The sequence below is a fragment of the Oncorhynchus keta genome, chromosome 26 (genome assembly GCF_023373465.1).
Source record: "Oncorhynchus keta strain PuntledgeMale-10-30-2019 chromosome 26, Oket_V2, whole genome shotgun sequence".
Classification (NCBI taxonomy): Eukaryota; Metazoa; Chordata; class Actinopteri; order Salmoniformes; family Salmonidae; genus Oncorhynchus; species Oncorhynchus keta.
In genome coordinates this window covers 43,054,382-43,074,707 of record NC_068446.1, presented here as the reverse complement: position 1 = coordinate 43,074,707, position 20,326 = coordinate 43,054,382, and the positions used below count along the sequence as shown (strand labels likewise).

General features: G+C 51.1%; 1 long non-coding RNA gene across 2 annotated transcripts in view; it reads left to right on the top strand.

Annotated features, from left to right (window-relative positions):
• LOC127912138 (uncharacterized) overlaps positions 1–20,326 on the top strand; it is a 32,869-nt gene that overhangs the window by 647 nt on the left and 11,896 nt on the right. Inside the window, exons 2-3 of one of the 2 annotated variants that reach the window (XR_008080990.1) lie at positions 12,595–12,972; positions 17,880–17,970. This is a non-coding gene — a long non-coding RNA (uncharacterized LOC127912138). Of the gene's footprint in view, positions 1–12,594; positions 12,973–17,879; positions 18,236–20,326 lie in introns of those variants that run through there. The other variant, XR_008080989.1, reaches the window with a different exon arrangement.

The following is a 20,326-nucleotide window of genomic DNA, read 5'->3' as shown; positions in this document are numbered from 1 at the left end:
GAGGGGCTATCCTCGTGTTTCCACAGGTCAGAGGGTTTTATGAGGGGCTATCCTCGTGTTTCCCAGGTCAGAGGGTTTTATGAGGGCTATCCTCGTGTTTCCACAGGTCAGAGGGTTTTATGAGGGGCTATCCAGTGTTTCCACAGGTCAGAGGGTTTTATGAGGGGCTATCCTGGTGTTTCCCAGGTCAGAGTCAGAGGGTTTTATGAGGGGCTATCCTGGTGTTTCCACAGGTCAGAGGGTTTTATGAGGGGCTATCCTGGTGTTTCCACAGGTCAGAGGGTTTTATGAGGGGCTATCCTGGTGTTTCCACAGGTCAGAGGGTTTTATGAGGGCTATCCTCGTGTTTCCACAGGTCAGATGGTTTTATGAGGGGCTATCCTGGTGTTTCCACAGGTCAGGTCAGAGGGTTTTATGAGGGGCTATCCTCGTGTTTCCACAGGTCAGAGGGTTTTATGAGGGGCTATCCTCGTGTTTCCACAGGTCAGAGGGTTTTATGAGGGGCTATCCTGGTGTTTCCACAGGTCAGAGGGTTTTATGAGGGGCTATCCTCGTGTTTCCACAGGTCAGAGAGTCCAGAGGGTTTTATGAGGGGCTATCCTCGTGTTTCCACAGGTCAGAGGGTTTTATGAGGGGCTATCCTCGTGTTTCCACAGGTCAGAGGGTTTTATGAGGGGCTATCCTCGTGTTTCCACAGGTCAGAGGGTTTTATGAGGGGCTATCCTCGTGTTTCCACAGGTCAGAGGGTTTTATGAGGGGCTATCCTGGTGTTTCCACAGGTCAGAGGGTTTTATGAGGGGCTATCCTCGTGTTTCCACAGGTCAGAGGGTTTTATGAGGGGCTATCCTCGTGTTTCCACAGGTCAGAGGGTTTTATGAGGGGCTATCCTGGTGTTTCCGCAGGTCAGAGGGTTTTATGGGGGGCTATCCTGGTGTTTCCACAGGTCAGAGAGTCCAGAGGGTTTTATGAAGGGCTATCCTCGTGTTTCCACAGGTCAGAGGGTTTTATGAGGGGCTATCCTGGTGTTTCCACAGGTCAGAGAGTCCAGAGGGTTTTATGAAGGGCTATCCTGGTGTTTCCACAGGTCAGAGGGTTTTATGAGGGGCTATCCTGGTGTTTCCACAGGTCAGAGGGTTTTATGAGGGGCTATCCTGGTGTTTCCACAGGTCAGAGGGTTTTATGAGGGGCTATCCTGGTGTTTCCACAGGTCAGATGGTTTTATGAGGGGCTATCCTGGTGTTTCCACAGGTCAGAGAGTCCAGAGGGTTTTATGAAGGGCTATCCTGGTGTTTCCACAGGTCAGAGGGTTTTATGAGGGGCTATCCTCGTGTTTCCACAGGTCAGAGGGTTTTATGAGGGGCTATCCTGGTGTTTCCACAGGTCAGAGAGTCCAGAGGGTTTTATGAAGGGCTATCCTCGTGTTTCCACAGGTCAGAGGGTTTTATGAGGGGCTATCCTCGTGTTTCCACAGGTCAGAGGGTTTTATGAGGGGCTATCCTCGTGTTTCCACAGGTCAGAGAGTCCAGAGGGTTTTATGAAGGGCTATCCTCGTGTTTCCACAGGTCAGAGGGTTTTATGAGGGGCTATCCTCGTGTTTCCACAGGTCAGAGGGTTTTATGAGGGGCTATCCTCGTGTTTCCACAGGTCAGAGGGTTTTATGAGGGGCTATCCTCGTGTTTCCACAGGTCAGAGGGTTTTATGAGGGGCTGTCCTCGTGTTTCCACAGGTCAGAGGGTTTTATGAGGGGCTATCCTCGTGTTTCCACAGGTCAGAGGGTTTTATGAGGGGCTATCCTCGTGTTTCCACAGGTCAGAGGGTTTTATGAGGGGCTATCCTGGTGTTTCCACAGGTCAGAGGGTTTTATGAGGGGCTATCCTGGTGTTTTCAGAGGGTTTTATGAGGGGCTATCCTGGTGTTTCCACAGGTCAGAGGGTTTTATGAGGGGCTATCCTCGTGTTTCCACAGGTCAGAGGGTTTTATGAGGGGCTATCCTGGTGTTTCCACAGGTCAGAGGGTTTTATGAGGGGCTATCCTGGTGTTTCCACAGGTCAGAGAGTCCAGAGGGTTTTATGAAGGGCTATCCTCGTGTTTCCACAGGTCAGAGGGTTTTATGAGGGGCTATCCTCGTGTTTCCACAGGTCAGAGAGTCCAGAGGGTTTTATGAAGGGCTATCCTCGTGTTTCCACAGGTCAGAGGGTTTTATGAGGGGCTATCCTCGTGTTTCCACAGGTCAGAGGGTTTTATGAGGGCTATCCTCGTGTTTCCATGAGGTCCACAGGTCAGAGGGTTTTATGAGGGCTATCCTCGTGTTTCCACAGGTCAGAGGGTTTTATGAGGGGCTATCCTCGTGTTTCCACAGGTCAGAGGGTTTTATGAGGGGCTATCCTCGTGTTTCCACAGGTCAGAGGGTTTTATGAGGGGCTATCCTCGTGTTTCCACAGGTCAGAGGGTTTTATGAGGGGCTATCCTCGTGTTTCCACAGGTCAGAGAGAGCAGAGGGTTTTATGAGGGGTGTTTCCACAGGTCAGAGGGTTTTATGAGGGGCTATCCTCGTGTTTCCACAGGTCAGAGGGTTTTATGAGGGGCTATCCTCGTGTTTCCACAGGTCAGTCCAGAGGGTTTTATGAGGGGCTATCCTGGTGTTTCCAGGTCAGGTCAGAGGGTTTTATGAGGGGCTATCCTCGTGTTTCCACAGGTCAGAGGGTTTTATGAGGGGCTATCCTGGTGTTTCCACAGGTCAGAGGGTTTTATGAGCTATCCTGGTGTTTCCACAGGTCAGAGGGTTTTATGAGGGGCTATCCTGGTGTTTCCAGGTCAGGTCAGAGGGTTTTATGAGGGCTATCCTCGTGTTTCCACAGGTCAGAGGGTTTTATGAGGGGCTATCCTGGTGTTTCCACAGGTCAGAGGGTTTTATGAGGGGCTATCCTCGTGTTTCCACAGGTCAGAGAGTCCAGAGGGTTTTATGAGGGGCTATCCTGGTGTTTCCACAGGTCAGAGGGTTTTATGAGGGTTTCCACAGGTCAGAGGGTTTTATGAGGGGCTATCCTCGTGTTTCCACAGGTCAGAGGGTTTTATGAGGGGCTATCCTGGTGTTTCCACAGGTCAGAGGGTTTTATGAGGGGCTATCCTCGTGTTTCCACAGGTCAGAGGGTTTTATGAGGGGCTATCCTCGTGTTTCCACAGGTCAGAGGGTTTTATGAGGGCTATCCTCGTGTTTCCACAGGTCAGAGGGTTTTATGAGGGGCTATCCTCGTGTTTCCACAGGTCAGAGGGCTATCCTCGTGTTTCCACAGGTCAGAGGGTTTTATGAGGGGCTATCCTCGTGTTTCCACAGGTCAGAGAGTCCAGAGGGTTTTATGAAGGGCTATCCTCGTGTTTCCACAGGTCAGAGGGTTTTATGAGGGGCTATCCTCGTGTTTCCACAGGTCAGAGGGTTTTATGAGGGGCTATCCTCGTGTTTCCACAGGTCAGAGGGTTTTATGAGGGGCTATCCTCGTGTTTCCACAGGTCAGAGGGTTTTATGAGGGGCTATCCTTGTGTTTCCACAGGTCAGAGGGTTTTATGAGGGGCTATCCTCGTGTTTCCACAGGTCAGAGGATCCAGAGGGTTTTATGAGGGGCTATCCTGGTGTTTCCACAGGTCAGAGGGTTTTATGAGGGGCTATCCTGGTGTTTCCACAGGTCAGAGGGTTTTATGAGGGGCTATCCTGGTGTTTCCACAGGTCAGAGGGTTTTATGAGGGGCTATCCTCGTGTTTCCACAGGTCAGAGGGTTTTATGAGGGGCTATCCTGGTGTTTCCACAGGTCAGAGAGTCCAGAGGGTTTTATGAAGGGCTATCCTCGTGTTTCCACAGGTCAGAGGGTTTTATGAGGGGCTATCCTCGTGTTTCCACAGGTCAGAGGGTTTTATGAGGGGCTATCCCTGTGTTTCCACAGGTCAGAGGGTTTTATGAGGGGCTATCCTCGTGTTTCCACAGGTCAGAGAGTCCAGAGGGTTTTATGAGGGGTGTTTTCAGAGGGTTTTATGAGGGGCTATCCTCGTGTTTCCACAGGTCAGAGGGTTTTATGAGGGGCTATCCTCGTGTTTCCACAGGTCAGAGGGTTTTATGAGGGGCTATCCTCGTGTTTCCACAGGTCAGAGGGTTTTATGAGGGCTATCCTTGTGTTTCCACAGGTCAGAGGGTTTTATGAGGGGCTATCCTGGTGTTTCCACAGGTCAGAGGGTTTTATGAGGGGCTATCCTCGTGTTTCCACAGGTCAGAGGGTTTTATGAGGGGCTATCCTCGTGTTTCCACAGGTCAGAGGGTTTTATGAGGGGCTATCCTCGTGTTTCCACAGGTCAGAGGGTTTTATGAGGGGCTATCCTCGTGTTTCCACAGGTCAGAGGGTTTTATGAGGGCTATCCTGGTGTTTCCACAGGTCAGGTCAGAGGGTTTTATGAGGGGCTATCCTGGTGTTTCCACAGGTCAGAGGGTTTTATGAGGGGCTATCCTGGTGTTTCCACAGGTCAGAGGGTTTTATGAGGGGCTATCCTGGTGTTTCCACAGGTCAGAGGGTTTTATGAGGGGCTATCCTGGTGTTTCCACAGGTCAGAGGTCAGTTTCCACAGGTCAGGGTTTTATGAGGGGCTATCCTGGTGTTTCCACAGGTCAGAGGGTTTTATGAGGGGCTATCCTGGTGTTTCCACAGGTCAGAGAGTCAGAGGGTTTTATGAGGGCTATCCTCGTGTTTCCACAGGTCAGAGGGTTTTATGAGGGGCTATCCTCGTGTTTCCACAGGTCAGAGAGTCCAGAGGGTTTTATGAGGGCTATCCTCGTGTTTCCACAGGTCAGAGGGTTTTATGAGGGGCTATCCTCGTGTTTCCACAGGTCAGAGGGTTTTATGAGGGGCTATCCTCGTGTTTCCACAGGTCAGGGCTATCCTCGTGTTTCCACAGGTCAGAGGGTTTTTTTTCCACAGGTCAGAGGGTTTTATGAGGGCTATCCTCGTGTTTCCACAGGTCAGAGGGTTTTATGAGGGGCTATCCTTGTGTTTCCACAGGTCAGATGGTTTTATGAGGGGCTATCCTCGTGTTTCCACAGGTCAGAGAGTCAGAGGGTTTCATGAGGGGCTAGGTGTTTTAGGGTTTTATGAGGGGCTATCCTCGTGTTTCCACAGGTCAGAGGGTTTTATGAGGGGCTATCCTCGTGTTTCCACAGGTCAGAGTCCAGAGGGTTTTATGAGGGGCTATCCTGGTGTTTCCCAGGTCAGGTCAGAGGGTTTTATGAGGGCTATCCTCGTGTTTCCACAGGTCAGAGGGTTTTATGAGGGCTATCCTCGTGTTTCCACAGGTCAGAGGGTTTTATGAGGGGCTATCCTGGTGTTTCCACAGGTCAGAGGGTTTTATGAGGGGCTATCCTCGTGTTTCCACAGGTCAGAGGGTTTTATGAGGGGCTATCCTCGTGTTTCCACAGGTCAGAGGGTTTTATGAGGGGCTATCCTGGTGTTTCCACAGGTCAGAGGGTTTTATGAGGGGCTATCCTCGTGTTTCCACAGGTCAGAGAGTCCAGAGGGTTTTATGAGGGGCTATCCTGGTGTTTCCACAGGTCAGAGGGTTTTATGAGGGGCTATCCTCGTGTTTCCACAGGTCAGAGAGTTCAGAGGGTTTTATGAGGGGCTATCCTCGTGTTTCCACAGGTCAGAGGGTTTTATGAGGGGCTATCCTCGTGTTTCCACAGGTCAGAGGGTTTTATGAGGGGCTATCCTCGTGTTTCCACAGGTCAGAGGGTTTTATGAGGGGCTATCCTTGTGTTTCCACAGGTCAGAGGGTTTTATGAGGGGCTATCCTGGTGTTTCCACAGGTCAGAGAGTCCAGAGGGTTTTATGAGGGGCTATCCTGGTGTTTCCACAGGTCAGAGGGTTTTATGAGGGGCTATCCTGGTGTTTCCACAGGTCAGAGGGTTTTATGAGGGGCTATCCTGGTGTTTCCACAGGTCAGATAGTCAGAGGGTTTTATGAGGGGCTATCCTCGTGTTTCCACAGGTCAGAGGGTTTTATGAGGGGCTATCCTCGTGTTTCCACAGGTCAGAGGGGCTTTTGTGTTTGAGGGTTTTATGAGGGGCTATCCTCGTGTTTCCACAGGTCAGAGTCAGAGGGTTTTATGAGGGCTATCCTCGTGTTTCCACAGGTCAGAGGGTTTTATGAGGGGCTATCCTCGTGTTTCCACAGGTCAGAGGGTTTTATGAGGGCTATCCTCGTGTTTCCACAGGTCAGAGAGTCCAGAGGGTTTTATGAGGGCTATCCTCGTGTTTCCACAGGTCAGAGGGTTTTATGAGGGGCTATCCTTGTGTTTCCACAGGTCAGAGGGTTTTATGAGGGGCTATCCTGGTGTTTCCACAGGTCAGAGGGTTTTATGAGGGCTATCCTCGTGTTTCCACAGGTCAGAGGGTTTTATGAGGGGCTATCCTCGTGTTTCCACAGGTCAGAGGGTTTTATGAGGGGCTATCCTCGTGTTTCCACAGGTCAGAGGGTTTTATGAGGGGCTATCCTCGTGTTTCCACAGGTCAGAGGGTTTTATGAGGGGCTATCCTGGTGTTTCCACAGGTCAGAGGGTTTTATGAGCTAGTCCAGAGGGTTTTATGATCCTGGTGGGCTATCCTCGTGTTTCCACAGGTCAGAGGGTTTTATGAGGGGCTATCCTGGTGTTTCCACAGGTCAGAGGGTTTTATGAGGGGCTATCCTGGTGTTTCCACAGGTCAGAGAGTCCAGAGGGTTTTATGAGGGGCTATCCTGGTGTTTCCAGGTCAGAGGTTTCAGAGGGTTTTATGAGGGTTTTATGAGGGGCTATCCTCGTGTTTCCACAGGTCAGAGTCCAGAGGGTTTTATGAGGGGCTATCCTGGTGTTTCCACAGGTCAGAGGGTTTTATGAGGGGCTATCCTCGTGTTTCCACAGGTCAGAGGGTTTTATGAGGGGCTATCCTCGTGTTTCCACAGGTCAGAGGGTTTTATGAGGGGCTATCCTCGTGTTTCCACAGGTCAGAGGGTTTTATGAGGGGCTATCCTCGTGTTTCCACAGGTCAGAGGGTTTTATGAGGGGCTATCCTGGTGTTTCCACAGGTCATGTTTCCACAGGTCAGAGGTTTTATGAGGGGCTATCCTCGTGTTTCCACAGGTCAGAGGGTTTTATGAGGGGCTATCCTGGTGTTTCCACAGGTCAGAGGGTTTTATGAGGGGCTATCCTCGTGTTTCCCAGGTCAGGTCCAGAGGGTTTTATGAGGGGCTATCCTGGTGTTTCCACAGGTCAGAGGGTTTTATGAGGGGCTATCCTCGTGAGGTCAGAGGGTTTTATGAGGGGCTATCCTCGTGTTTCCACAGGTCAGAGGGTTTTATGAGGGGCTATCCTCGTGTTTCCAGAGGGTTTTATGAGGGGCTATCCTTGTGTTTCCACAGGTCAGAGGGTTTTATGAGGGGCTATCCTGGTGTTTCCACAGGTCAGAGAGTCCAGAGGGTTTTATGAGGGCTATCCTGGTGTTTCCACAGGTCAGAGGGTTTTATGAGGGGCTATCCTGGTGTTTCCACAGGTCAGAGGGTTTTATGAGGGGCTATCCTGGTGTTTCCACAGGTCAGAGGGTTTTATGAGGGGCTATCCTCGTGTTTCCACAGGTCAGAGGGTTTTATGAGGGGCTATCCTGGTGTTTCCACAGGTCAGAGGGTTTTATGAGGGGCCCTTGTGTTTCCACAGGTCAGAGGGTTTTATGAGGGGCTATCCTCGTGTTTCCACAGGTCAGAGAGTCAGAGGGTTTTATGAGGGGCTATCCTCGTGTTTCCACAGGTCAGGTCAGGGGAGTCAGAGGGTTTTATGAGGGGCTATCCTCGTGTTTCCACAGGTCAGAGAGTCCAGAGGGTTTTATGAGGGGCTATCCTGGTGTTTCCACAGGTCAGTCCAGAGGGTTTTATGAGGGGCTATCCTCGTGTTTCCACAGGTCAGAGGGTTTTATGAGGGGCTATCCTCGTGTTTCCACAGGTCAGAGGGTTTTATGAGGGGCTATCCTGGTGTTTCCACAGGTCAGAGGGTTTTATGAGGGCTATCCTCGTGTTTCCACAGGTCAGAGGGTTTTATGAGGGGCTATCCTCGTGTTTCCAGGTCAGGTCAGAGGGTTTTATGAGGGGCTATCCTCGTGTTTCCACAGGTCAGAGGGTTTTATGAGGGGCTATCCTCGTGTTTCCACAGGTCAGAGGGTTTTATGAGGGGCTATCCTGGTGTTTCCACAGGTCAGAGGGTTTTATGAGGGGCTGGTGTTTCCACAGGTCAGAGGGTTTTATGAGGGGCTATCCTCGTGTTTCCACAGGTCAGAGGGTTTTATGAGGGGCTATCCTCGTGTTTCCACAGGTCAGAGGGTTTTATGAGGGGCTATCCTCGTGTTTCCACAGGTCAGGGTTTTATGAGTGTTTCCACAGGTCAGAGGGTTTTATGAGGGGCTATCCTCGTGTTTCCACAGGTCAGAGGGTTTTATGAGGGGCTATCCTGGTGTTTCCACAGGTCAGAGGGTTTTATGAGGGGCTATCCTCGTGTTTCCACAGGTCAGAGGGTTTTATGAGGGGCTATCCTGGTGTTTCCACAGGTCAGAGTCCAGAGGGTTTTATGAGGGGCTATCCTCGTGTTTCCACAGGTCAGAGGGTTTTATGAGGGGCTATCCTGGTGTTTCCACAGGTCAGAGGGTTTTAGAGGGGTCCTGGTGTTTCCACAGGTCAGAGGGTTTTATGAGGGGCTATCCTGGTGTTTCCACAGGTCAGAGGGTTTTATGAGGGGCTATCCTCGTGTTTCCACAGGTCAGAGGGTTTTATGAGGGGCTATCCTGGTGTTTCCACAGGTCAGAGAGTCCAGAGGGTTTTATGAGGGGCTATCCTCGTGTTTCCACAGGTCAGAGGGTTTTATGAGGGGCTATCCTGGTGTTTCCACAGGTCAGAGGGTTTTATGAGGGGCTATCCTGGTGTTTCCACAGGTCAGAGGGTTTTATGAGGGGCTATCCTCGTGTTTCCACAGGTCAGAGGGTTTTATGAGGGGCTATCCTCGTGTTTCCACAGGTCAGAGGGTTTTATGAGGGGCTATCCTGGTGTTTCCACAGGTCAGAGAGTCCAGAGGGTTTTATGAGGGGCTATCCTGGTGTTTCCACAGGTCAGAGGGTTTTATGAGGGGCTATCCTGGTGTTTCCACAGGTCAGAGGGTTTTATGAGGGGCTATCCTGGTGTTTCCACAGGTCAGAGGGTTTTATGAGGGGCTATCCTCGTGTTTCCACAGGTCAGATGGTTTTATGAGGGGCTATCCTGGTGTTTCCACAGGTCAGAGAGTCCAGAGGGTTTTATGAAGGGCTATCCTCGTGTTTCCACAGGTCATGAGGGGCTATCCTGGTGTTTCCACAGGTCAGAGGGTTTTATGAGGGGCTATCCTGGTGTTTCCACAGGTCAGAGAGTCCAGAGGGTTTTATGAGGGGCTATCCTCGTGTTTCCACAGGTCAGAGGGTTTTATGAGGGGCTATCCTGGTGTTTCCACAGGTCAGAGGGTTTTATGAGGGGCTATCCTGGTGTTTCCACAGGTCAGAGGGTTTTATGAGGGGCTATCCTCGTGTTTCCACAGGTCAGAGGGTTTTATGAGGGGCTATCCTGGTGTTTCCACAGGTCAGAGGGGCTATCCTGGTGTTTCCACAGGTCAGAGGGTTTTATGAGGGGCTATCCTGGTGTTTCCACAGGTCAGAGGGTTTTATGAGGGGCTATCCTCGTGTTTCCACAGGTCAGAGTTTCCACAGGTCAGAGAGTCCAGGTTTTATGAGGGCTATCCTCGTGTTTCCACAGGTCAGAGGGTTTTATGAGGGGCTATCCTCGTGTTTCCACAGGTCAGAGGGTTTTATGAGGGGCTATCCTCGTGTTTCCACAGGTCAGAGAGTCAGAGGGTTTTATGAGGGGCTATCCTCGTGTTTCCACAGGTCAGAGGGTTTTATGAGGGGCTATCCTCGTGTTTCCCACAGGTCAGAGGGTTTTATGAGGGCTATCCTCGTGTTTCCACAGGTCAGAGTCCAGAGGGTTTTATGAGGGGCTATCCTGGTGTTTCCACAGGTCAGAGGGTTTTATGAGGGGCTATCCTGGTGTTTCCCAGGTCAGAGTCCAGAGGGTTTTATGAGGGGCTATCCTCGTGTTTCCACAGGTCAGAGGGTTTTATGAGGGGCTATCCTGGTGTTTCCACAGGTCAGAGGGTTTTATGAGGGGCTATCCTTGTGTTTCCACAGGTCAGAGGGTTTTATGAGGGGCTATCCTGGTGTTTCCACAGGTCAGAGGGTTTTATGAGGGGCTATCCTCGTGTTTCCACAGGTCAGAGGGTTTTATGAGGGGCTATCCTCGTGTTTCCACAGGTCAGAGGGTTTTATGAGGGGCTATCCTGGTGTTTCCACAGGTCAGAGAGTCCAGAGGGTTTTATGAAGGGCTATCCTCGTGTTTCCACAGGTCAGAGGGTTTTATGAGGGGCTATCCTCGTGTTTCCACAGGTCAGTCAGAGAGTCCAGAGGGTTTTATGAGGGCTATCCTCGTGTTTCCACAGGTCAGAGGGTTTTATGAGGGGCTATCCTCGTGTTTCCACAGGTCAGAGGGTTTTATGAGGGGCTATCCTCGTGTTTCCACAGGTCAGTCCAGAGGGTTTTATGAGGGGCTATCCTGGTGTTTCCACAGGTCAGAGGGTTTTATGAGGGGCTATCCTCGTGTTTCCACAGGTCAGAGAGTCCAGAGGGTTTTATGAGGGGCTATCCTGGTGTTTCCACAGGTCAGAGGGTTTTATGAGGGGCTATCCTGGTGTTTCCACAGGTCAGAGGGTTTTATGAGGGGCTATCCTCGTGTTTCCACAGGTCAGAGGGTTTTATGAGGGGCTATCCTCGTGTTTCCACAGGTCAGAGGGTTTTATGAGGGGCTATCCTCGTGTTTCCACAGGTCAGAGGGTTTTCCACAGGTCAGAGGGTTTTATGAGGGGCTATCCTGGTGTTTCCACAGGTCAGAGGGTTTTATGAGGGGCTATCCTCGTGTTTCCACAGGTCAGAGGGTTTTATGAGGGGCTATCCTCGTGTTTCCACAGGTCAGAGGGTTTTATGAGGGGCTATCCTCGTGTTTCCACAGGTCAGAGAGTCCAGAGGGTTTTATGAGGGGCTATCCTCGTGTTTCCACAGGTCAGAGGGTTTTATGAGGGGCTATCCTCGTGTTTCCACAGGTCAGAGGGTTTTATGAGGGGCTATCCTGGTGTTTCCACAGGTCAGAGGGTTTTATGAGGGGCTATCCTGGTGTTTCCACAGGTCAGAGGGTTTTATGAGGGGCTATCCTCGTGTTTCCACAGGTCAGAGGGTTTTATGAGGGGCTATCCTGGTGTTTCCACAGGTCAGAGAGTCCAGAGGGTTTTATGAAGGGCTATCCTGGTGTTTCCACAGGTCAGAGGGTTTTAGAGGGGTCCACAGGTCAGAGGGTTTTATGAGGGGCTATCCTGGTGTTTCCACAGGTCAGAGGGTTTTATGAGGGGCTATCCTGGTGTTTCCACAGGTCAGAGGGTCCAGAGGGTTTTATGAGGGCTATCCTGGTGTTTCCACAGGTCAGAGGGTTTTATGAGGGGCTAGTGTTTCCACAGGTCAGAGGGTTTTATGAGGGGCTATCCTCGTGTTTCCACAGGTCAGAGGGTTTTATGAGGGGCTATCCTCGTGTTTCCACAGGTCAGAGAGTCTAGTGGGTTTTATGAGGGGCTATCCTCGTGTTTCCACAGGTCAGAGGGTTTTATGAGGGGCTATCCTGGTGTTTCCACAGGTCAGAGGGTTTTATGAGGGGCTATCCTCGTGTTTCCACAGGTCAGAGGTTTTATGAGGGGCTATCCTCGTGTTTCCACAGGTCAGAGGGTTTTATGAGGGGCTATCCTGGTGTTTCCACAGGTCAGAGGGTTTTATGAGGGGCTATCCTCGTGTTTCCCACAGGTCCAGAGGGTTTTATGAGGGGCTATCCTTGTGTTTCCACAGGTCAGAGGGTTTTATGAGGGGCTATCCTGGTGTTTCCACAGGTCAGAGGGTTTTATGAGGGGCTATCCTCGTGTTTCCCACAGGTCAGAGGGTTTTATGAGGGGCTATCCTGGTGTTTCCACAGGTCAGAGGGTTTTATGAGGGGCTATCCTCGTGTTTCCACAGGTCAGAGGGTTTTATGAGGGGCTATCCTGGTGTTTCCACAGGTCAGAGGGTTTTATGAGGGGCTATCCTCGTGTTTCCACAGGTCAGAGGGTTTTATGAGGGGCTATCCTCGTGTTTCCACAGGTCAGAGGGTTTTATGAGGGGCTATCCTCGTGTTTCCACAGGTCAGAGGGTTTTATGAGGGGCTATCCTCGTGTTTCCACAGGTCAGAGGGTTTTATGAGGGGCTATCCTCGTGTTTCCACAGGTCAGAGGGTTTTATGAGGGGCTATCCTCGTGTTTCCACAGGTCAGAGGGTTTTATGAGGGGCTATCCTGGTGTTTCCACAGGTCAGAGAGTTCAGAGGGTTTTATGAGGGGCTATCCTCGTGTTTCCACAGGTCAGAGGGTTTTATGAGGGGCTATCCTGGTGTTTCCACAGGTCGGAGTGTTTTATTAGGGGCTATCCTCGTGTTTCCACAGGTCAGAGGGTTTTATGAGGGGCTATCCTCGTGTTTCCACAGGTCAGAGGGTTTTATGAGGGGCTATCCTCGTGTTTCCACAGGTCAGAGGGTTTTATGAGGGGCTATCCTGGTGTTTCCACAGGTCAGAGAGTCCAGAGGGTTTTATGAAGGGCTATCCTGGTGTTTCCACAGGTCAGAGGGTTTTATGAGGGGCTATCCTGGTGTTTCCACAGGTCAGAGGGTTTTATGAGGGGCTATCCTGGTGTTTCCACAGGTCAGAGGGTTTTATGAGGGGCTATCCTCGTGTTTCCACAGGTCAGATGGTTTTATGAGGGGCTATCCTGGTGTTTCCACAGGTCAGTCCAGAGGGTTTTATGAGGGGCTATCCTCGTGTTTCCAGGTCAGGTCAGAGGGTTTTATGAGGGGCTATCCTCGTGTTTCCACAGGTCAGAGGGTTTTATGAGGGGCTATCCTGGTGTTTCCACAGGTCAGAGGGTTTTATGAGGGGCTATCCTCGTGTTTCCACAGGTCAGAGAGTCCAGAGGGTTTTATGGGGCTATCCTCGTGTTTCCACAGGTCAGTTTCCACAGGTCAGAGGGTTTTATGAGGGGCTATCCTCGTGTTTCCACAGGTCAGGTCAGAGGGTTTTATGAGGGGCTATCCTGGTGTTTCCACAGGTCAGAGAGTCCAGAGGGTTTTATGAGGGGGTGTTTCCACAGGTGAGGGTTTTATGAGGGGCTATCCTCGTGTTTCCACAGGTCAGAGGGTTTTATGAGGGGCTATCCTGGTGTTTCCACAGGTCAGAGGGTTTTATGAGGGGCTATCCTCGTGTTTCCACAGGTCAGAGGGTTTTATGAGGGGCTATCCTCGTGTTTCCACAGGTCAGAGGGTTTTATGAGGGGCTATCCTCGTGTTTCCACAGGTCAGAGGGGTTTTATGAGGGGCTATCCTCGTGTCCAGAGGGTTTTATGAGGGGCTATCCTTGTGTTTCCACAGGTCAGAGGGTTTTATGAGGGGCTATCCTGGTGTTTCCACAGGTCAGAGGGTTTTATGAGGGGCTATCCTCGTGTTTCCACAGGTCAGAGAGTCCAGAGGGTTTTATGAGGGGCTATCCTCGTGTTTCCACAGGTCAGAGGGTTTTATGAGGGGCTATCCTCGTGTTTCCACAGGTCAGAGGGTTTTATGAGGGGCTATCCTGGTGTTTCCACAGGTCAGGTCAGAGGGTTTTATGAGGGGCTATCCTCGTGTTTCCACAGGTCAGAGGTCAGAGAGGGTTTTATGAGGGGCTATCCTGGTGTTTCCACAGGTCAGAGGGTTTTATGAGGGGCTATCCTCGTGTTTCCACAGGTCAGAGGGTTTTATGAGGGGCTATCCTCGTGTTTCCACAGGTCAGAGGGTTTTATGAGGGGCTATCCTCGTGTTTCCACAGGTCAGAGGGTTTTATGAGGGGCTATCCTCGTGTTTCCACAGGTCAGAGGGTTTTATGAGGGGCTATCCTCGTGTTTCCACAGGTCAGAGGGTTTTATGAGGGGCTATCCTCGTGTTTCCACAGGTCAGAGAGTCCAGAGGGTTTTATGAGGGGCTATCCTCGTGTTTCCACAGGTCAGAGGGTTTTATGAGGGGCTATCCTCGTGTTTCCACAGGTCAGATAGTCCAGAGGGTTTTATGAGGGGCTATCCTCGTGTTTCCACAGATCAGAGGGGCTATCCTGGTGTTTCAGTCAGAGGGTTTTATGAGGGGCTATCCTGGTGTTTCCACAGGTCAGAGGGTTTTATGAGGGGCTATCCTGGTGTTTTCAGAGGGTTTTATGAGGGGCTATCCTCGTGTTTCCACAGGTCAGAGGGTTTTATGAGGGGCTATCCTCGTGTTTCCACAGGTCAGTCCAGAGGGTTTTATGAGGGGCTATCCTGGTGTTTCCACAGGTCAGAGGGTTTTATGAGGGGCTATCCTCGTGTTTCCACAGGTCAGAGGGTTTTATGAGGGGCTATCCTCGTGTTTCCACAGGTCAGAGGGTTTTATGAGGGCTATCCTGGTGTTTCCACAGGTCAGAGGGTTTTATGAGGGGCTATCCTGGTGTTTCCACAGGTCAGAGGGTTTTATGAGGGGCTATCCTGGTGTTTCCACAGGTCAGAGGGTTTTATGAGGGGCTATCCTGGTGTTTCCACAGGTCAGAGTGTTTTATGAGGGGCTATCCTCGTGTTTCCACAGGTCAGAGGGTTTTATGAGGGGCTATCCTGGTGTTTCCACAGGTCAGAGGGTTTTATGAGGGGCTATCCTGGTGTTTCCACAGGTCAGAGGGTTTTATGAGGGGCTATCCTCGTGTTTCCACAGGTCAGAGGGTTTTATGAGGGGCTATCCTGGTGTTTCCACAGGTCAGAGAGTCCAGAGGGTTTTATGAAGGGCTATCCTCGTGTTTCCACAGGTCAGAGGGTTTTATGAGGGGGTGTTTCCACAGGTCAGAGGGTTTTATGAGGGGCTATCCTGGTGTTTCCACAGGTCAGAGAGTCCAGAGGGTTTTATGAGGGGCTATCCTCGTGTTTCCACAGGTCAGAGGGTTTTATGAGGGGCTATCCTGGTGTTTCCACAGGTCAGAGGGTTTTATGAGGGGCTATCCTCGTGTTTCCCAGGTCAGGTCAGAGGGTTTTATGAGGGGCTATCCTGGTGTTTCCACAGGTCAGAGGGTTTTATGAGGGGCTATCCTCGTGTTTCCACAGGTCAGAGAGTCCAGAGGGTTTTATGAGGGGCTATCCTCGTGTTTCCACAGGTCAGAGGGTTTTATGAGGGGCTATCCTGGTGTTTCCACAGGTCAGAGGGTTTTATGAGGGGCTATCCTCGTGTTTCCACAGGTCAGAGGGTTTTATGAGGGGCTATCCTCGTGTTTCCACAGGTCAGAGGGTTTTATGAGGGGCTATCCTGGTGTTTCCACAGGTCAGAGGGTTTTATGAGGGGCTATCCTCGTGTTTCCACAGGTCAGAGGGTTTTATGAGGGGCTATCCTCGTGTTTCCACAGGTCAGAGGGTTTTATGAGGGGCTATCCTCGTGTTTCCACAGGTCAGAGGGTTTTATGAGGGGCTATCCTTGTGTTTCCACAGGTCAGAGGGTTTTATGAGGGGCTATCCTCGTGTTTCCACAGGTCAGAGAGTCCAGAGGGTTTTATGAGGGGCTATCCTCGTGTTTCCACAGGTCAGAGGGTTTTATGAGGGGCTATCCTCGTGTTTCCACAGGTCAGAGGGTTTTATGAGGGGGGCTATCCTCGTGTTTCCACAGGTCAGAGGGTTTTATGAGGGGCTATCCTCGTGTTTCCACAGGTCAGAGGGTTTTATGAGGGGCTATCCTTGTGTTTCCACAGGTCAGAGGGTTTTATGAGGGGCTATCCTGGTGTTTCCACAGGTCAGAGAGTCCAGAGGGTTTTATGAAGGGCTATCCTGGTGTTTCCACAGGTCAGAGGGTTTTATGAGGGGCTATCCTGGTGTTTCCACAGGTCAGAGGGTTTTATGAGGGGCTATCCTCGTGTTTCCACAGGTCAGAGGGTTTTATGAGGGGCTATCCTGGTGTTTCCACAGGTCAGAGAGTCCAGAGGGTTTTATGAAGGGCTATCCTCGTGTTTCCACAGGTCAGAGGGTTTTATGAGGGGCTATCCTGGTGTTTCCACAGGTCAGAGGGTTTTATGTAGGGCTATCCTCGTGTTTCCACAGGTCAGAGGGTTTTATGAGGGGCTATCCTCGTGTTTCCACAGGTCAGAGGGTTTTATGAGGGGATCCTCGTGTTTCCACAGGTCAGAGGGTTTTATGAGGGGCTATCCTGGTGTTTCCACAGGTCAGAGGGTTTTATGAGGGGCTATCCTCGTGTTTCCACAGGTCAGGGAGTGTTTCCACAGGTCAGAGGGTTTTATGAGGGGCTATCCTGGTGTTTCCACAGGTCAGAGGGTTTTATGAGGGGCTATCCTCGTGTTTCCACAGGGTCAGAGGGTTTTATGAGGGGCTATCCTCGTGTTTCCACAGGTCAGAGGGTTTTATGAGGGGCTATCCTCGTGTTTCCACAGGTCAGAGGGTTTTATGAGGGGCTATCCTGGTGTTTCCACAGGTCAGAGAGTCCAGAGGGTTTTATGAGGGGCTATCCTCGTGTTTCCACAGGTCAGAGGGTTTTATGAGGGGCTATCCTCGTGTTTCCACAGGTCAGAGGGTTTTATGAGGGGCTATCCTCGTGTTTCCACAGGTCAGAGGGTTTTATGAGGGGCTATCCTCGTGTTTCCACAGGTCAGAGGGTTTTATGAGGGGCTATCCTCGTGTTTCCACAGGTCAGAGGGTTTTATGAGGGGCTATCCTCGTGTTTCCACAGGTCAGAGGGTTTTATGAGGGGCTATCCTCGTGTTTCCACAGGTCAGAGGGTTTTATGAGGGGCTATCCTCGTGTTTCCACAGGTCAGAGGGTTTTATGAGGGGCTATCCTGGTGTTTCCACAGGTCAGAGGGTTTTATGAGGGGCTATCCTCGTGTTTCCACAGGTCAGAGGGTTTTATGAGGGGCTATCCTGGTGTTTCCACAGGTCAGAGGGTTTTATGAGGGGCTATCCTGGTGTTTCCACAGGTCAGAGGGTTTTATGAGGGGCTATCCTGGTGTTTCCACAGGTCAGTTTCCACAGGTCAGAGGGTTTTATGAGGGGCTATCCTGGTGTTTCCACAGGTCAGAGTCCAGAGGGTTTTATGAAGGGCTATCCTGGTGTTTCCACAGGTCAGAGGGTTTTATGAGGGGCTATCCTGGTGTTTCCACAGGTCAGAGGGTTTTATGAGGGGCTATCCTGGTGTTTCCAGGTCAGGTCAGAGGGTTTTATGAGGGGCTATCCTCGTGTTTCCACAGGTCAGAGGGTTTTATGAGGGGCTATCCTGGTGTTTCCACAGGTCAGAGTCCAGAGGGTTTTATGAGGGGCTTATCCTCGTGTTTCCACAGGTCAGAGGGTTTTATGAGGGGCTATCCTGGTGTTTCCACAGGTCAGAGGGTTTTATGAGGGGCTATCCTGGTGTTTCCACAGGTCAGAGAGTCCAGAGGGTTTTATGAGGGGCTATCCTGGTGTTTCCACAGGTCATGAGGGGCTATCCTGGTGTTTCCACAGGTCAGAGGGTTTTATGAGGGGCTATCCTGGTGTTTCCACAGGTCAGAGGGTTTTATGAGGGGCTATCCTGGTGTTTCCACAGGTCAGAGGGTTTTATGAGGGGGTGTTTCCACAGGTCAGATGGTTTTATGAGGGGCTATCCTGGTGTTTCCACAGGTCAGAGAGTCCAGAGGGTTTTATGAAGGGCTATCCTCGTGTTTCCACAGGTCAGAGGGTTTTATGAGGGGCTATCCTCGTGTTTCCACAGGTCAGAGGGTTTTATGAGGGGCTATCCTCGTGTTTCCACAGGTCATAGAGTCCAGAGGGTTTTATGAGGGGCTATCCTCGTGTTTCCACAGGTCAGAGGGTTTTATGAGGGGCTATCCTCGTGTTTCCACAGGTCAGAGAGTCCAGAGGGTTTTATGAGGGGCTATCCTCGTGTTTCCACAGGTCAGAGAGTCCAGAGGGTTTTATGAGGGGCTATCCTGGTGTTTCCACAGGTCAGAGGGTTTTATGAGGGGCTATCCTCGTGTTTCCACAGGTCAGAGGGTTTTATGAGGGGCTATCCTCGTGTTTCCACAGGTCAGAGGGTTTTATGAGGGGCTATCCTGGTGTTTCCACAGGTCAGTTTTATGAGGGCTATCCTCGTGTTTCCACAGGTCAGAGGGTTTTATGAGGGCTATCCTCGTGTTTCCACAGGTCAGAGGGTTTTATGAGGGGCTATCCTCGTGTTTCCACAGGTCAGAGGGTTTTATGAGGGGCTATCCTGGTGTTTCCACAGGTCAGAGGGTTTTATGAGGGGGTGTTTCCACAGGTCAGAGGGTTTTATGAGGGGCTATCCTCGTGTTTCCACAGGTCAGAGGGTTTTATGAGGGGCTATCCTCGTGTTTCCACAGGTCAGAGGGTTTTATGAGGGGCTATCCTCGTGTTTCCACAGGTCAGAGAGTCAGAGGGTTTTATGAGGGGCTATCCTCGTGTTTCCACAGGTCAGAGGGTTTTATGAGGGGCTATCCTCGTGTTTCCACAGGTCAGAGGGTTTTATGAGGGGCTATCCTCGTGTTTCCACAGGTCAGAGGGTTTTATGAGGGGCTATCCTCGTGTTTCCACAGGTCAGAGGGTTTTATGAGGGGGTGTTTCCACAGGTCCTGAGGGGCTATCCTGGTGTTTCCACAGGTCAGAGAGTCCAGAGGGTTTTATGAAGGGCTATCCTGGTGTTTCCACAGGTCAGAGGGTTTTATGAGGGGCTATCCTGGTGTTTCCACAGGTCAGAGGGTTTTATGAGGGGCTATCCTCGTGTTTCCACAGGTCAGATGGTTTTATGAGGGGCTATCCTGGTGTTTCCACAGGTCAGAGGGTTTTATGAGGGCTATCCTGGTGTTTCCACAGGTCAGAGGGTTTTATGAGGGGCTATCCTCGTGTTTCCACAGGTCAGAGGGTTTTATGAGGGGGTTTTATCAGAGGGTTTTATGAGGGGCTATCCTCGTGTTTCCACAGGTCAGAGGGTTTTATGAGGGGTTTTAGTCCAGAGGGGCTATCCTCGTGTTTCCACAGGTCAGAGGGTTTTATGAGGGGCTATCCTCGTGTTTCCACAGGTCAGAGGTTTTATGAGGGGCTATCCTGGTGTTTCCACAGGTCAGAGGGTTTTATGAGGGGCTGTCCTCGTGTTTCCACAGGTCAGAGTCCAGAGGGTTTTATGAGGGGCTATCCTTGTGTTTCCACAGGTCAGAGGGTTTTATGAGGGGCTATCCTGGTGTTTCCACAGGTCAGAGGGTTTTATGAGGGGCTATCCTCGTGTTTCCACAGGTCAGAGGGTCCAGAGGGTTTTATGAGGGGCTATCCTGGTGTTTCCACAGGTCAGAGGGTTTTATGAGGGCTATCCTCGTGTTTCCACAGGTCAGAGGGTTTTATGAGGGGCTATCCTCATGTTTCCACAGGTCAGAGGGTTTTATGAGGGGCTATCCTCGTGTTTCCACAGGTCAGAGGGTTTTATGAGGGGCTATCCTCGTGTTTCCACAGGTCAGAGGGTTTTATGAGAGGGTTTTATGAGGGGCTATCCTCGTGTTTCCACAGGTCAGAGGGTTTTATGAGGGCTATCCTCGTGTTTCCACAGGTCAGAGGGTTTTATGAGGGGCTATCCTTGTGTTTCCACAGGTCAGAGGGTTTTATGAGGGGCTATCCTCGTGTTTCCACAGGTCAGAGGTCAGAGGGTTTTATGAGGGGCTATCCTCGTGTTTCCACAGGTCAGAGGGTTTTATGAGGGGCTATCCGTGTTTCCACAGGTCAGAGGGTTTTATGAGGGGCTATCCTCGTGTTTCCACAGGTCAGATGGTTTTATGAGGGGCTATCCTCGTGTTTCCACAGGTCAGAGGGTTTTATGAGGGGCTATCCTCGTGTTTCCACAGGTCAGAGGGTTTTATGAGGGGCTATCCTGGTGTTTCCACAGGTCAGGTCCAGAGGGTTTTATGAGGGGGGCTATCCTGGTGTTTCCACAGGTCAGAGGGTTTTATGAGGGGCTATCCTGGTGTTTCCACAGGTCAGAGGGTTTTATGAGGGGCTATCCTCGTGTTTCCACAGGTCAGATGGTTTTATGAGGGGCTATCCTGGTGTTTCCACAGGTCAGAGAG